The 14,267-nt window shown below is 44.6% G+C and overlaps 1 protein-coding gene across 1 annotated transcript in view; it reads right to left on the bottom strand.

Annotated features, from left to right (window-relative positions):
• The window catches only part of LOC147903442 (protein DJ-1 homolog A-like), a 56,400-nt gene that overhangs the window by 26,734 nt on the left and 15,399 nt on the right, over nucleotides 1–14,267 (bottom strand). The window lies entirely within an intron of this gene.

Raw genomic sequence — 14,267 nt, 5'->3', positions numbered from 1 at the left:
ACCTTACTTGATCAACTTGGAAGAAACTTCAACATGTTCTTCTATCTACAAGCCCGAACAAAGACCATAGGCTCTCTGCACTTGGTTCATTTAGCATGCAGCTCCTTTGCCCTTATTTAGTCGAAACATTTCCGCCCCAACAACAAGGTTCTCATCATTAACATGCTTTTACCTCATGCTCGAATTCATTCAGGGACTTCTTTTGCCTTTAAAGACTTTAAATTCTTTTTTGGTCATTTTAATCAACATCACTTTGTTTCTCATATTATCTTCCAGCAATGCCAGGGAGTCAAAGAGTGGAGAATGCAAGACACAAATGTGTGTATTCCATAATGGAAATACAAGGAGTTGGAACGTATAGGAAACCCATTAAAAAATCAAGACGTATACCTTTGTAAGACTTGAATTTATCCAATCGTAAATTACCATAACCATTCAATCATAGGGATTCCCCCTTAATGGTGTGGCTGAAGGACCACCTAGTCTAGCTATGGTGTCATGGTTGCACGTCCCCAAGGGATATATGGTATGTACCTAGCTGCTAATACTCAGATTAGTGGACTTAATCCAACACGGTTAGTTTGGATTAAGGGAAGAAGGGTAGCATGGGTCTAGAGGACATGGGCAATAGCAAAGAGCCAGTTGAATAAATTTAGCTAGGATACTTAATAAAGCAGGATGCTCTTCTATAAAAGAGTGGCCAAGGCATTCAATGTGCACACCACTAAATGGTCTGGTCTGAATCAAAAGCCTAGACTCCTCCCATCTACATGGCAGATCACGAGATGTTGTATCCAGGGTTCCTTGGAAATGGGTTCTGGAGGTATGGGACACCAGAGCTATAAGCATGGGCTTGTGGGAGTGTTATCTCCATGTGGCTGGGAGGTCAGCCACTTGCTGATTGTCTTGTTGTTTTACTGATTGCTGTTTTGATCTGTCCTTAGAGTTAGATCCTAGAGGCTTCTAGGGTTGGTATCAGAGCATCCCTAACACACACAGAATTATTGCAAGGTATGCAAGTGCAAGGTGAAGATGCTCCTGTGAATTTTTTGTCCTGTGTTGAGGAAGAATCTGTTTTCAATTCATGGAGTAGGATGTAGCTTTTGCAAATTCAAGGCTATTGTACGTGCAAACCCCAAAGGGGTGATGAACCTGCAGGGAGGGTGCACCAGGCTGGCTGCGAATCACTGTAGGGCATGAAGCCTGAATGCGAATCACCCTAGGAGGTTATTTACTTGCGCTGGATTGCTTGTTGGTTGGGGAGAACCACCGAAGGGCTGAGCAACTGGCTGGAAACCAGTTCACACAGCATAAGGGGGTTGTTTAATGAGGCACGGTATATTGTTGTGCATGATTGCTATTGCAGAGCCCACCAGGATATACTGCCAATTAGTTGCTATAGTGATGCATAGGGGGGCTCGTTTCATGAGGCAAGGCAAGCTATATTGTTGCGCATGATTGCTATTGCAGAACCCACCTGGATATACTGTCAATTAGTTGCTGTAGTGATGCATAGGTGTTGCACAGACCTGTGTGCCTCGCGGGTAGTGTAGGGTAGACCTTCGTGATTGTTGATTGGTGCATGGCCACCTACTGAGCACTTATTGGCTCTTTGTATATTGTGATTAGACTGTCGGACAGCAGTTGCGATCACCTGGGCAGAATTATTCAGCCAATAAGGTTGTATGCTGCAGGAAATTCATTGCAGGCGGTTACTTGCTACATGGAATTGGAAGATATGGAGGAGCAAATCTGTCAACAAGTGCACCAGATTGGGGCATGCTGCTGACTGGGATTGCTTTTTGATTCTAATTGATGATTTTGCTGGACCGTATGCAAGGCTGAAGGTCTATTTATCCACCTCTCCCTTTCAATTTCTTTCCTTATCCATGCAGTGGAAGGACGGTTATGCCAGATGGTAGGAGCATTCTTAGTAGGAGCCTTGAATAGCAGGACCCCCAAGCTGCTGGAATCCCTCTCTACCATGTTATTGTGACAAAAGCAGGCTGTCCAATGACGTCTCCAGGACATTCTCAGTATATATGGCAAAAAATACTTTTCACATATCGAGGTGGGAATGGAATCGTGTGTTTCAGGTATTACTACAGTGCCCGGACTTTCTTTTATGGTGGCCTAGAAAATCTTTCAATTCCTACATTTCAGTGGTTTCACAATCATTACACACATGCGCGCGCACCTTTGTAAGACCAGAATATATCCAATCACACAAATTATAAGTTAACTTTTTCGCATTTCAAAAAGATTTTCTTTTGCAGATTTGGCGTATTTCAAATATTTTCGCTTTCCCTTCCCGCAGAAGGCAAGGTGATCGCTATGGTCAGGGTTCAAAGCTTGCATTTGGGAAGGTTTTCCAATGCTAAGGTTGTTCCTCTGCTTTTGGATTGCTTTTCAGAGTAAGCTTTCCTAGAACAAAGAGCCTGGCTTTTGGGTACCCTACACTCTCTATTTAGCAGCTAATAGGCTCCTAGCCAGCCCACAGTAAAATGTGAACCAGCTTACAGAAACTCGAATCAATTCTGCATGGATATGCCTCACTTCTATCTCTCTAAGCATCCTGATCCTGAACAGTAACAGCCTCTAAAGTCACGTGTGTATCACCTACTCACAGCTCTTCTTCTTCCTGCTCTTCTTATCTAAACACTCTTCTTCATATTTTCTTACCCAATAGCAAAGAAGCTGTAGCCATTACAGCCAGCATGCCTCCACATGAGGAGCCTCAGGATGAAGAGGGAGACGGCATAGATTTTGGTAGGACAACCTTGTCATCAGAGAGCAGCACACCGACCTAAGGACATTTCGAAAAGCAGCTGAAGGACTTGAAGGACATGTTCATGGCCCAAGAGACACGCCTCAAGACACAAACCCAACCAATTGCAGTGTTGCAAGTCACAGTTACGGGCTTGGCAACAGGATCCAAAGGGAGTGTACCCATAGCACCATCATTCACACCTGAGGCCTTCGCATGTGAGAAGAAAGAGCGTACTCCTGAGTCTATAGATATGTAGTTGAACCAATGGTGGCAGGTACACTTCTCATTTCATCCTTTCTCTTATTCGCTCAAGATTCAAATGGCTCACGGATGTTGAAGGGAAAGGCTTTGACTTGGAAGCATGAGTTCAAATCACCTAAAACCTGAGCTGAATTTGAATAATTGTTTAAAGAAGAATTCCTTCAACCTGAGGATCATTTTAAACTCATCTCTAAGTTCACTACTCTTAGTAAGGCGAATTTTGTCATTTGATGCTTACATACAATGGTTTAGGGAATTGCAATCAAAGGCCACATACATGGATCCAGCTACCTTATGTGGGTTTTTCATAAATGGTTGGCGAACGAAACTGCAAGAGAAGAATAATCATAGTAAAGACCTCCAGAATGCTATAGATATGAAAAACTCTACGGCCAAAGCAACTTTTTCACAAAAACCTCAGCCAACTACTGGTAGGCGGAAGAGACGATCCATCCTGATAGGGCTACGCAAACTCAAGCCCGAGACCTTCACAGATTGTTTATGCAAATGTACGGACATCAATCCCAATTCTCCTATTGAAGGGCATTGTCACGATCTGTGACGTATTCCTTTCTCTATACCTTAGACTTATGGATGGTTTGATGAATGGACACTTGTGGAAGGGTATGCCCTTTCGACGGAATATTCCTATGAGGCACAACCCTTCACAAAAGACATTCTATTGAAGAGACATTCCTATTGTAATGTACCCTCTCATCAAGGGTCACACCCTTCACAAGGGGTACACATCTCTTCATGCACATACACTTTGGAGTACACACCTTTTCATGTGTGACTCTTCACTCTCTATATAAGAGAGGCCCAATTGTATGGATGACACACTACAGACACTCAAGCAATACAATTATTCCTTGTTCTATGCTATTTCAATCTCCTTTCTGTTCCTTAGCACATTTCTAAATATAGTAAATCTAGGATTTCTTACAGTGGTATCAGAGCAAATTTCGCTCCTGCCTGTAGGAAATGCCCCCCACCTTCTAGCGCCTATCTGATACATCTCTTTCCGCTAGAAGGATATCCATGCACATTGTGCATGGAAGAGATGGAGAGAATGAGCGTAAAATTTTTTAGCGCCACCCCTGCCTAAAGTCATCAATGGCCTCCCCATCTCCCACACATCACGAGTTGATGTGAATGGACACGACAAAAATCGTGTCTTTTCATGTGCTTGGGCTGTCCCAAAACCAAGGGACGCACCTTTTCCACCATCAGACACACCTTTTGATGAAGAGTTTGACTCCTCACCCAAGGGACACACCCCATCGTGGGAAAAAGGACACACCTCTTCATGTGGGGACACTCCTTTTAAAAACAGGGTCGACCCCTTCATGAAAAGGTACACCTATTCCAAGGGTCACACCCCTTCGAATAGGCACACCTTTTGGCACCAAGCACTTTTTAAAAAAAAGGGTACCTAGAGGGGTTAAAAAGAAAAAATAAACCAGCCCCATACCTTAGGTCTTACCCTAGACTACCTAAGGGTCAAATAAACCCACCCTTAAATTTTTTGGGCAACCACCCAACATAGGCAGCCACAAACGAAAAAAAAAGGGACGCACCTTTTGACGCCCGTGCGGATTTCGTCAAGCAGGCTCTCCTCCCTGTGCAGGCCCCCCGCTCGCCAGTTTGCTGCCCTGCCCCCTCGCCGGTTTGCTGCCCTGCCCCTCGCCGGTTTATTGCCCTGCCCTCACCGGTTTGCTGCCCTGGTTTCCTGCCAGGCCTTGCCATCGCTGCCGCAAAACAGCCTTTGATAAGCCCGCAGCCTGGTTCGCCAGCCTTCTATCGCGATCCAGCCCTTGGAAGCATGCAGCCTGGTTCGCCAGCCCTCTATCGCGATCCAGCCTTGGTAGCCGCAGCCTGTTTCGCCATACGCAGCCTGCCCCCTCTTTCAGCAGCGGTTCAGCCCCTCTATCGCGATGAAGACAGCCTGTGAAATTCGCCCTGTTGCTGCCTTCCAGTCCTGTCCAACCAGGCCGAGCTCTGTTCCTCGCACCCCACAGGCACTTGTTCTCTGAAATCAACGCAGGAAATCTGCCTTTTCTGCATCCAGCCTCTGCCAACGCCGCTATCTGCCTTGAAAGTCTACCCGGCACCTATTTCTGGCTCACACAGCCACGTGGATTTGCAAGGACAGCAATATGGACCTCCGGACAGCGATCTGCAGGCCTTTTCCACGCAACAAATTGGCAGATTAAATCAATGCCAGGTGGATTCTTTCCATTCTACTTCTAAGGATTCTCTTGTCATTATCAAATTACAGCAAATGAAAGACGCTTCCTTAAAGCATGGAAACCCCTGGTAATTCACCCGTCACTTCAAGGACACCTCAGGCATCATCTACCACACAATATCGTGTTCAGATTGCACAACCAGCCCATTTCGGAGCTTTGGCATCGTGGGTCTTCTGTGTCACGTGCCCTCCTCGTGATTTGGACCACATCCTATACCTTCTTCGTGAGGCACCTCAATTACATTACTTCCTCAGCACAGTCCAGGTTGTGTTCCATGAGACACGAAGATACCCAGAACCCGATATTCCTCACGAGTTTGCTGTCCATCTTTGGAGAGATTTTTACCCCTCAGCTTCAGCATCTCCAGGGTACTCTCCACCTCCTTCAGCTCCCAAATATCCTCCTATACAGGTTGTACCTTCCCCAAGACAGTATTTACACTCTGAAGGCACTCCTTCTCCTGGATATCCTCCACTTTCGACAGCAGCTTCCTATCCCTTCTCAGATCCGTGGACTCTGCAACCTACTCCTGTACTCTCACGAGCAGTAACACCCATTTCGGCATCACCAGTGTTACCTCAGACAGGACCTCCTTTACCAAATTTCCACAGGTGGTTCCATCCTGCCTCACCTGCCCCCTCCAACATGAGCAACCTCAGGGAGCAGCCCGAATCTTCTTACAGGAATGGTACAAACCAGAGCGCAGGTTCGTGTTTTTCTCACGGGGACCTTAGATATGTCGCAACGCTCGCGTGCAGCCTCTCCAGAGATCATCGACTCAGGTCCAAAAAAGGCCCCTGAAGTCAACGTACAAGGCGAAACACTACTACAACTTCAAATTTCCCAGCTTCAGGACAGCATCTCCAACTTGGTCCAGAAAGTCCAACAACTCCAAGATTCTCGCAGTACCACACATACAGAGGATGACATGACGCAACCAGACGACTATGTGGACTCATTCCCACCAGAGGTAGAAAACACTGAACTCCGTGCCCTCTACCATTTACTCCAAGCTTCCAAAACTAAAAGACTTGACATTAAACTTCCGGAAGCCTACACTGGTCAACGAAATCGCTGAACAGTTGACCAATGGCTCGCAAAATTACGCATGTACTTTGATACTGTTGACCTCACTGAAGGCAAAAAGATTGCCTTGGCAGCCTCCCTCCTCAAGGATACAGCTTTCCTATGGTGGCAACGACGCTTAAAGGACGGCAAAAGTGTGTTAACTTGGGAACGTTTTGAACACATGCTCTGTAAGCGGTTCATACCTGCCAATGCGGACTTCCAAGCATGTTCAAAACTCCGACAGTTGGAGCAAACAGGCTCCCTGTTTTCCTACATCTCTCAGTTCACCACATTGGTGCTGGAGATTGATGGTTTAACTGAGGATGATCGACTTCATGCTTTCATCTCAGGCCTAAATCCCTCGTTACGCATTGATGTCCTCAAAGCAAACATCACCACCACAGCTGGCGCTATTGCTTACGCAGAGCGCATTACAGATTTCCAAAACACAGGGAAGCAGAGTGCTAATCGAACACAGAACTCTACTATGGCCAAAGGTGCTCGCCCTCAAGATAACCCCAGGTTTAGAAAAAACTCGAGTAATCAAGGTCAGCGACAGTCTCAAGATCCCCACAAGTCTCAGAAATCATATGCTGGATTCCAACAGAAGCACTGCTCCAAGGATCGCGCCTCTTCTTCTTCACAAAGCCATTACCGTCATCCCCAACATAAAGGTGCGGCCACTGACAAGAAGAACAACTCCAGCACAAAAGGACTTTGTACCATCTATACAGGCGACCATAGATGGTTCGATTGTCCCAAGCGACCAAAGCAAAATTCCAATATGCAACCTAGCACTTCCCAAACAGAAGATGCTACCCCAACACAAGACAAGAAAGGCAAAGCTGTTCCAATAGCAAATACCATCCACCTGAGCCTTGCCAACAACCCCGAACCTTCCCTAGCCACTCAAGTACTTTGTGTTCAAGGATCGATTCGTGAAACAACGGTCGCTATCCTCATCGACAGTGACTGCTCTCATAACTTCCTAGCTAGTTCTATGGTCGACAAACTTCGGTTGACCACCAGTCCTAGTCTCATGGACTATTAGATTGAACTCGCAAATGGAACTACCTTCTTGTGCAACACCAGGATCAAAAACTTGTCTTTTCGCATCCAACATTATACGAACAAGTTAAATTTCGACATCATGCCTCTTTCTCGATACGATGTCATACTTGGACAACAATGGCTCTACGACTAAGATCCATCAATCAGTTTTGGCAGCCATACTATCCAGTTTGTCCACCAGGGAAAACTTATTGAGTTAACTGGTTCTAGGGACTCTCCTTCAACCCTAGTTGCCTCTGCCCTACAAGTAAAGAAGTGGGTTCATAAATGTCAAGTAAAGACTTCACTTCTGTTGGTTACGGCAGTAGAGGAGACACCAACAAAGGATCCTCCTGAATACCTCAACCAACGTTTTTTCCAGCCCTACCTAGATATTTTTCCACGGGAATTGCCAAAGCTGTTACCACCTCGACGACCTGTGGATCACCCAATCAAACTTATTCCTAGTAGTAATCCACCGTCGAAACTTCCTTATCGGGTTTCTTACACTCAAAATGAAGAAATCCAAAGACAGGTCACCGAACTACTCGACAAAGGTCACATTCGGCCCAATCGCAGCCCTTTCGGATCTCGTGTACTACTTGTGGAAAAAAAGAATAAATCAATGCGCCTCTGCATTGACTACCGAGCCCTCAACAAGCTCACTATCAAAAATAAGTATCCATTGCCTCGCATCGATGACCTCTTCGATCAACTTCTACACGCAACACAATTCTCAAAGATTGATCTTCGTTCAGGCTATCATCAAATTCGCATATGAGAAGGCGATGAGTACAAGACAGCTTTTCGAACAAAGTATGGACACTATGAATGTTTGGTCATGCCTTTTGGATTAAACAATGCCCCAGCCACATTCATGACACTAATGAACGACATCTTTAGGCCTTTCCTCGATAAGTTCGTCATTGTTTACCTCGATGACATCCTCATTTTCAGCAGATCTCTACATGAGCACAAACAACATCTTCACCAAGTTTTTAAAGTTCTCCGCGTAAATTCTCTCTACATCAACATTGAGAAGAGTGAGTTCTTCAAGACCTAACTCGAATATTTGGGACATGTTATTTCAGCTCAAGGCATCTCTGTGGATCCCAAGAAGGTCGAGGTAATCCAAAACTGACCTACTCCTAAGAATGTTCATGATGTCCGCTCTTTTCTCGGATTGGCAAACTTCTACCATAACAAAGGTCTATCAATTTTTCGAAATTGCACCTCCTATGTCCGAATTATTGAAAAGCACAGCAGTTTTTCAGTGGCTTCCCGAAACAGAGTATAGTTTCCAACAACTCAAGCAAGCACTCACTACCACACCAGTTATGGCTATTCTTGACCCAAACCTTCCATTTGAGGTCATGACCGACGCTTCCGACATCGCTATAGGAGCAGTCTTAACGCAAGAAGGCAGAGTTATTGCTTTTGACAGCCATAAACATTCTGATATCCAAACCCGATACCCAGTTTATGATAAGGAGTTTCTTGCTGTTGTACATGCTTATCGCTCTTGGAAACATTATCTCATGGGAGCCGACTCGGTGGTCAAGACAGACCATCACTCTCAAAGTATATCTTTACTCAGCCAGTCATGAACGCTCGACAAGCATGCTGGGATGAGTTTCTGGCCAACTTTCACATGACCATTGAGTACATTCCGGGACTACGCAATGTAGTTGCAGATGCTCTCATCAGGTTAACTCTAGCATCAGCTATGGTAATCTCTACATTATCTGTGGATGTTCCGAATTCATTCAAAGGGAAGTATTTCAATGATAAAGACTTCGGCACAGCAGTATAAGTTCTTTCAAAAGATCAGCCTTCGACTTCCAAACAGAAGATTTTCTCATCCTATTCTTATACGGATGACCTTCTGTATTATCAAGATCGCGTATGTATACCACATGACAAGGATGTTCGACGTCTTTTGTTAAAAGAGCATCATGTAGTTCCTTATGCTGCCCATCCAAGCATCAACAAGACTTATAGGTTACTCAGTGCAACATACTACTGGCCTCAAATGAAAAGCGACGTCATCAAAATGGTTACATCTTGCCTATCTTGTCAACAAATGAAAGCAAGCCGACGACTTCCAACAGGACTTCTTCAACCTCTTCCAGTTCCAACTAAAAGATGGGAAAGTATTTCCATGGATTTCATTACAACACTACCACGATCCTCCAGAGGTAACACTGAGATTATGGTAATTGTTGATCGATTGTCCAAAATGGCACACTTTGTTGCTTGTAAAAGCAGTGCACAGGCTCCGGACATAGCCAAACTCTTCATACAACACATCTTCCGACACCATGGATTGCTCAAGAATATCATATCCGACAGAGATCCTAAGTTTACCAGTCACTTTTGGATTTCACTGTTCGAATCTTTGGGTATAACTCTACTGTTCAGTTCAGCCTACCACCCAGAATCAGATGGCCAGATTGAAAGAGTCAACCAAGTTCTGGAAGAAATGCTTCGACATTATATTCAGTCACACCTAGCAGCTTGGGAAGAGTAAATAACTCTTTCCATAGTGCCATCAGCATGACTCCATTCCAAGCAGCTTATGGACACACTCCGATTGTACCAACGAATTTTGTACTTCAACGTCGAGTGGCCCTAGCTGATCAACTGCTTCAAGAAATACAAGACATTCTACTCCAAGTCAAGGATCATATGCGAAAAGCGCAAAAGCGGTATCAACGGTCTGCCAACAAACATAGACGTCACTTGGAATTTGACACTGGTGACATGGTGCTATTATTTAAAGCCCCACATCGCTATAAGACGCTTAAGTTTGTGTTTCCTAAGTTGCGACCAAGATACTATGGACCTTTCCAGATCGTCGAGAAAAATTCACCTTTAAGTTACAAATTGGAATTACCACCATCATGGGGTAAAATCCATCCGACATTTCATATTTCTTGGCTAAAGACGTACATTCCAGATGATGAAGCAGTTCCTCCTGCAGGTGATTATTTCCTAGAAATCAAAGACGATTATGTTCTCCTTATTCCTGAGCATATTCCGGACCATCGACAACGAGAGACTCGACATCGACTTATCACATAATTCCTTGTTCTTTGGCGAGATCTGGACGACTCCGACGCTACTTGGCAATCTGATGAAGACTTACAGCAGTACCCTGACATTTTACAACAGGATTTTCAGAATTTACCATGATATTTTCTACATCAGTTCATTATCTCCACCAGGGTCTTATTTTGAGTGGGAGGGGATGTCATGATCTGTGACGTATTCCTTTCTCTATACCTTAGACTTATGGATGGTTTGATGAATGGACACTTGTGGAAGGGTATGCCCTTTCGACGGGACACTTCCTATGAGGCACAACCCTTCACAAGAGACATTCTATTGAAGAGACATTCCTATTGTAATGTACCCTCTCATCAAGGGTCACACCCTTCACAAGGGGTAGACACCTCTTCATGCACATACACTTTGGAGTACACACCTTTTCATGTGTGACTCTTCACTCTCTATATAAGAGAGGCCCAATTGTATGGATGACACACTACAGACACTCAAGCAATACAATTATTCCTTGTTCTCTGCTATTTCTATCTCCTTTCTGTTCCTTAGCACATTTCTAAATATAGTAAATCTAGGATTTCTTACAGGCATTCAATGGGATGTATATTTGTCAATACTGAAGGATTCACAGATGTTACGGATGGGATTGGTAGAGAATTTATCCTCAAGGTGCTGTGGACCCTTCCTAATCTTGAGGTTGAATATAAGCTAGAATTGCCTTCACACGTGAAAGTTCACTCCGTCTTTCATGTCAGTAGACTGAAAGAGGGGTTGGGGGCTAGAGACAGTCTCATTTTGCCCCAAAAACTTGTGGAGGTTAAGGATTTAATCTATATTTACATGAGCATGAAAGAGTTCTTGCTTTTAGGGAAAGGGAACTTACAAACAAGTTAATGCCAAAGGTCAAAGTTAATTGGAAGGATAGGTTTGAGGAAGACTCAACTTGGGAGTCAATTGCTAGTTTACATAAGAACTTTCCCAATTTCGTTAAGAGTAAACACTTGAAGAGGGGAAGAATGTTATGTACATTGATGCTAATCCTCGAATTAGTAGACCTATGCCTTTGTAAGACTAGAATATATCAAATCATACAGATTCAGATTTGTGTTATTCTAAAATCCTAAATTCTATAATAGGGTTGGGGGGCCCTGGGATTAAGAGAAGTAGGCTAACCCATCAGGCTAACATGGGTCTAGAGGACATGGGCAATAGCAAAGGGCCTGACACATCCCAGCACTCCTGAAACCCCTGATCTGCAAAATAACCACACACAACATCAGAACTGAGCAGGCTGCTCACCACCCAACCGTGACATCTACGGGATATGATCCCGAATCAGAAGATGTCCCCCCGAGCCACGAGCTGAGCTACTGGTACGAACTCCCAATCAGATCCCAAACCAACCTGGTGTCCCATACCACCAGGTGGCGCTGTGAAGCCCTGGATCTGCCACTGGGCCTTGGGCTACGCTAAGATGCAGGCGCGCGTCCGCGACACAATCCAGGATCAGACCTAGCACCTGGGAACGAGACTTGCTCCCAACTGCACACTGAGAACTGAACCCCCTGGGCCTCTTTTATAGACTCGGGCCCCGGCGCCAAAAATAGCGAAGACCTATAAATAGTTCATACCCTTGCCACTCAACCCGAGAATCAAGCCTGCCTAGCTCTAAGCCTCCCCAGGCTAACCTGAGCTAGTTCTGTGTACCTAGTACACGTCAGATACCGATCCGTGCACATGACATACTCCCGCTCCTCTAAGAACTCACTCCTGAGTTCGGTAAGAAATCGAGAAATGTTCTTTGGAGGTTTTGTAATGTCTCCCATGTTGCATCCTCCTCAACACGATCCTTCCACTTAATCTTGTATTCCGTGATAGTACGATTTCGAATCTGTCTTTCGCGGAATTCAAGAATAGATTCAGGTTCGTGAGGAATAAAAGTTAAATCTGTAACTTCTATAATCTCATGAGGAGAAACAATTTGATCATCTGCACCCAATACTTCTTTCAGTCTATTGACATGAAAGACTGGATGTACTTTAACATCAGGAGGCAATTCTAGTCGATATGCAACTGGTCCAATTCTTTTAATGACCTTGAATGGGCCACAGTATCTGGGGGATAATTTCGGAACCAAACCAGTACTTAGGCTCTTGGATTCCTTAGGAATTCTCAAATATACCATCGTTCCTTCAGAGAATTCTCTAGGTGAACGATGTCTATTAGCATAAAATCTGTCCCGATCTTGGGCACTTCTAATAGACTCCTTGGCAAACTGCAACATTTCCTGCATGTCTAGCAAGAAGTTCTTAGCAGCATCATTTTGAATCCCTTTTAATCCAACCATAACTGGTGACTTAGGTTGAAACCCGTACATAAGCATAAAAGGACTATAACCTGTACTAGAATGCTTTGCACTGTTGTAAGCAAATTCAATCATGGGTAGATAATCTTCCCACGAAGACTGTCTCTTAGATACATATGCCCGAAGCATGTCTTCAACCAACTGGTTGACCTTCTCTGTACTGCCATCGGATTGTGCATGATCCGAGGAACTCATACTTAGAGTAGTTTCCAACTTCTCAAATACAAGTGTCCAGAAGTTACTTGTAAACTTTGAGTCCCTGTCACTGACTATGTCAGATGGCAAACCATACAGCTTGAACCAGTGGTCCACAAACTCGTGAGCCAACTGAACAGCTGAAATAGTTGTTCTTGTAGGTAAAAATCTAGCCATTTTTGTCAAACGGTCGACTATGACCCAAATAGAGTCATGACCCTTGCGCGTTCGAGGTAAACCAGTAATAAAATCCATGGAAATACTCTCCCATTTATTACCTGGTATCTGTAATGGCTGTAATAAGCCCGCGCTTCTAAGGCGTTCAGCCTTAGTAACCTGACAAACTCGGCAACCTACCACATAGTTCTCTACAAATGCACGCATCTTAGGCCAATAAAAGGTATGCTTCACAAGAGACAGAGTCCTATGTATACCTGGATGTCCCGCACTAGGAGCATCATGACACTCCCAGAGAATCTTGGATTTTAGGTCCAGAACATCAGGCACACAAATCTTTTCATTCCGGAACAGCAAGCCGTTCCTAATCATCCACTGACCTCCCGCCGCCTGTATTCTAGGTGGCACAATCCCTGAGTCCTGGTCAACCATGGAGCTCCCATCCTGGACTCTCTGCCAATAAGAACTGAAATGACTATCAGTTGCGTATAGCCCTCTCAAGGATTGAAATAGGTCTGAGGATATTTCCGTAAATGACAAAGCATTTACAAACTTAACTCGACTTAAGGCATCCGCCACACTATTCAACGAACCCTTACGATAACGTATTTCGAAATCAAAATCCTGCATTAACTCTGCCCATCTGGCTTTCCTTCCTCTCAATTCTGATCCATCACACACATACTTAATTGACTGGTGATCAGTCAATATAAGGAACTTTGAACCATACAAGTAGTGTCTCCAAACCTTGAGAGCATACACTACCGCATAAAGTTCCTTCTCCAGTGTGGGCCAACGATACTGGGTGTCGTCTAGCTTCTTACTCTCAAAAGCTACAGGTCTGCCCTCTTGGAATAGAGCTGCCCCAATCGCATAATCACTCGCATCGGCCTCTAAAACATAAGGCCGGGTAGGATCGGGTAATGCAAGAACGGGTGCTTCCTTGATAGATAACTTCAAGGTTTCAAAAGCCTTGTGCATTGCATCATTCCAAGGGATCGGTTGAGTAGACCTGCGTCCACGACCTTTCAATATGTTGGTCAAGGGTACCGTGATTTGTGAA

The sequence above is a fragment of the Dipteris shenzhenensis genome, chromosome 3, assembly GCF_047967505.1.
Source record: "Dipteris shenzhenensis isolate YYH24624 ecotype China chromosome 3, Dip_SZ_1.0, whole genome shotgun sequence".
NCBI classification, from domain to species: domain Eukaryota; kingdom Viridiplantae; phylum Streptophyta; class Polypodiopsida; order Gleicheniales; family Dipteridaceae; genus Dipteris; species Dipteris shenzhenensis.
This window is presented reverse-complemented; position numbering and strand designations above follow the sequence as displayed.